The following is a 4,578-nucleotide window of genomic DNA, read 5'->3' as shown; positions in this document are numbered from 1 at the left end:
CGATAAAAAATGCCCCTTGGAGCTTCTTTTTCATACCCCACCAAATTACTCCTTATTAAAAAATTTTGGGTGTGCTTGTTGGCCCCATGTTCGTTCTTATAACAAACAAAAGCTCTCTTTTCGATCAAAGGAATGTGTCTTTCTAGGCTACAGTTCTTCACATAAAGGGTATAAGTGTCTTGACACCGATTCTGGTCGTGTCTATATGTCTAGAGATGTCATATTTGATGAAAATGTTTTTCCATTCAAGAGAGCCTCACCTAATTCTTCCCCAATCATGCAGTCGACGCATAATGCCCCTGATTTGTGCACCTTGCGTTTGGGTAATAGCAGTACTAATTTGGAGAATGATCACATGCATATGTCTGGGCCTACTAACTCTTTGGATGCAGAAAATTTGGTGTCTACATCAACTTCGGAATTGCCGCAACAATCCTCCGCGTCGCTGCCATGCGAATCGGCGTTGGTTGTTCCGCCAATGATTGAGGCCTCGGCTCCTCCGCCAGCAGATGATATTGCGCAATGCCCGGTCGAATCCTCGGCCGCTGGTCAACCAACTGCTGTAGCATCGGTTGCTCCCCTCGCAACGGCTGATACGGCCATCCCCTCAAATGTGGATCCTGCACCTACTACTCATCCGTATGGTACTCGATTGAAGCACAATATCAAGAAACCCAAGGTGCGTACAGATGGAACAGTAACATATCTTGTAGCTCGGTCTTCTGCCTCTGAACCTACTTCACATATTACTGCTATGGAGCATCCCCTCTGGCGTCAGGCAATGAATGATGAATTTCAGGCACTTCAAAAAAATAAGACATGGCACTTAGTTCCTCCTCGTGCTGGTCTTAACGTTATTGATTGCAAATGGGTTTTCAAACTCAAACAAAAGCCAGATGGCTCTATTGATCGCTACAAAGCACGCCTGGTTGCTAAAGGTTTTAAACAGCAGTATGGCGTTGATTATGATGATACCTTTAGTCCAGTTGTTAAGCCCACTACCATTCGGCTCTTATTATCTCTTGCTATTTCTCGTGGTTGGGCTATTCGGCAGATTGATATTCAAAATGCTTTTCTTCATGGCCTTCTTAATGAAGATGTTTATATGAAGCAGCCCCCTGGATTTGTGGATTCTCAACACCCTGGTTATCTCTGCAAGCTGGATAAGTCGCTTTATGGCCTTAAACAAGCTCCGCGTGCCTGGTTTTCTCGCCTTAGCTCCAAACTATTACAGCTGGATTTTACACCTTCAAAGGCTGATGTCTCTCTTTTTATTTTTAACAAAACGGGCATTCAGATGTATATCCTCATCTACGTTGATGATATTATTATCATCAGCTCATCTTCTACGGCTACTGAGAAACTTCTTACACAGCTTCAGGATGATTTTGCCGTCAAGGATCTTGGTATTTTGAGTTATTTTCTTGGGATTGAGGTCCGCCATACTTCTAGTGGACTTATTCTGACACAACATAAATACATTCGAGATTTATTAGCCAGAACCAATATGCTCACCTCCAAAGGTGTGCCCACACCTATGCTTCCCAGTGAGAAGTTGTTATTGAATGGTGGTGAAAAGCTCTCACCTGAGGATACTACTCGCTATCGAAGTGTCGTTGGTGCTCTCCAATATTTGTCTCTGACACGTCCTGATATATCCTTCTGTGTCAACAGAGTGTGTCAGTTCATGTCCTCTCCAACTTCTATACATTGGGCGACAGTCAAACGAATTCTCCGTTATCTACATGACACTATTGATATGGGTTTGTGTCTTACAAAGTCCAGCACTGATTTGTTGAGTGCCTTTTCAGATGCTGATTGGGCTGGGAATCCTGATGATCGTCGAAGCACTGGAGGCTATGTGATCTTCTTTGGTGGCAATCTTATCTCTTGGAGTTCGAGGAAACAATCGACAGTTTCTCGTTCTAGTACGGAAGCCGAATATAAGGCGGTTGCTGATGCCACTGCCGAATTAATTTGGATCCAAGTTCTCTTGCGTGAGCTCGGGATCTCGCAAGCGCGAGTGCCTAGCCTATGGTGTGACAACATTGGTGCCACCTACCTATCCGCCAATCCAATCTTTCATCGACGGACGAAGCATGTTGAGGTTGATTATCACTTCGTTCGTGAACGAGTATCGACTTGTCAGCTTGATGTTCGACTCTTATCTTCCAAGGATCAGCTCGCCGATATCATGACAAAGCCACTGTCAGCTCCTTCTTTTAGCTATTTTAGGCGCAATCTGAACTTAGTAGTACATCGTCCAGATTGAGGGGGTGTTAAACCTAAAATAGATCATAACTATATATACTAAAATAGTCTAAGATTTACTAGTTGTTATGATTTGAAGGGTTTGTTACCAAATCTATGATTTTATGGTTTGTTACCCAATCATAGATTTGGAATGTAATCTTCATTATACGCATCTATAAATACATGAGGTCGTGACCCATATAGGTTATCGTGCCATTCAATCTAACATTCCACAGTGTCAGGGGATGGAAGGAAACATGGAGTACTTTGCAATAAATGTTTTGAACAACAAAATGTGGGGACGAGGAAGGCTGTTAGAAATCATTATTCTCGACAATGGTATGATATTGTCTATTTTGAGAAATCATTGATGTAAGTGACCTTACCATCCAGCATGTTATATTTGATGTTGACATGTGTCCCATGGTTTTACACGTGTCATATATATTGATACGTGTGAATTGTTTGTGAATCAATATGCTTATGATATGTTATGTATATGTTATGATATGTGAATTGTATGATAATACTTATGGTACGATGTGTTTAATGATATGTTTGAGATAGGATACGAGAAGGATGCACTAAACATAATGTAACGATAGAAGTAAGATATGTTCATGAACTGTTAAGGTTAGGTTACATATCGAAATACTATCTATATGAGAGATTGATAAAAATGATATGGTCACGATCGATTGATAAAAGAACTCGATTATTGTTATGGGTAGAAAGAGATAGGATTGTGATAGATTGATAGAACGATAGCGTTAGAATACGTTCCTGTAACGTTATAATTAAGGTACATTCATGTAATGATATGACTGGAATATGTATAAGAACGTTAAGACTCTGATAAATTAGGGAACGATATGACCACGAAGTGTTCACGGTACGATATGATTGTGATACAAGATGTGAATGACAGATATATATATATATATATATTTTGTGATATGATATGAAATATGTTATGGTACGAGATATGTGATGAATTAACATGTTTGTAATATGATATATTGTGATGCGATATGTTATAGTATGAGATGTTATGTTAAAAACATGGAACGTTATGTTATGTCTCTTAAATTGTATATACACAACATGAGATGAATAACATGAAATCACGATAAATGACATGAAATATAACCCCGTAAGAATTATGTATGATACGAGAATTGAAAAATGAGAAACGATATGATATGAATGATGAACGATATGTGAAATGATATGAAAAACGATATGATATGTACAGAATGCTAACGGGGTTGTATTAAATGATAATGAAAACGAAAAAATGTTGGGACCTCATGCATTATGTGTGCTCATACATTGGGGGATACCCCTATTCCATTCTAGTGTACGGACGCGTACATCCATTGGGCAAACGAAGTATCGTTATGTTTTACATAATATTGTCTTGACGGTTACTAATTCTAATGGGTGTCCGGCAAAAGTTGAGCTATCAGAGAAGGCTCACCCGACAAGAAAATGGGCCTAGTGGTGTGCGAACTGTCTGGTGAGCCCTTACTCGCACGTATGGGCTGTGTGTAGAGTATATGGTACACGTCTAAGCTGCCCATTAGAATAGTGTCGTAGGAAAAATAAACTAATATGATAGGTCCCGTCATTGCATTCACATGTTCTTGCATTTAACCCTCAATAGTGGAGTCACTTATTGAGTATTTCTTAAAATACTCAAACCACGTGTTACCTTTATTTCGAGTTAAGACAAGACATTCTTGTACATTTGACGATGACATCGCAACTCGAGACTATGACACATGCATAGAGTAGTTGTATTTATTTTCTTAGACTTAGACTAGAATATGATATTTTTAATTTAAAATGTTTATTTATTTTATTTAGTCTTTTGTTGTGTCATTTTGAAAGGTGTTTTCAAAACACGTAAATTATCACAATAGTAGACTTTTAAAGTCTCTTCAACTCGATAGCTGACATATTATCACAATAAACAACAGTCGAACGTGGTTGCTTATGATTAAGAAATTCAAACATTTTTCTTAACCAAATTGCTTGGCACAGAGTATATTGCTGCTGCCACAAACTCTGCTTGAAGTTGAGCACCCTTTAATCTCGTTGAGCCTTGGTACTTCTTATTCATTGAATCCCAAATCTCCTTAGACATCTACTTCTGAAGCATTGTTTTGAAGATAGTCCGATCAATGCTGTCAACCGTTGTTGTTGAACAGCTAAAAGTGCATCGCCTTTACTTAGCTCTTCATAACTTGTTTCTACCATATCAAATAAATCCTTTGTTCTTAAGAAATTTTCCATCAACATCGTCCAATGATCATAGTGACC

This window comes from Cucurbita moschata, unplaced genomic scaffold (assembly GCF_002738365.1).
Source record: "Cucurbita moschata cultivar Rifu unplaced genomic scaffold, Cmos_1.0 Cmo_Scf00006, whole genome shotgun sequence".
Classification (NCBI taxonomy): domain Eukaryota; kingdom Viridiplantae; phylum Streptophyta; class Magnoliopsida; order Cucurbitales; family Cucurbitaceae; genus Cucurbita; species Cucurbita moschata.
Note: the sequence above shows the minus strand (reverse complement) of the source record.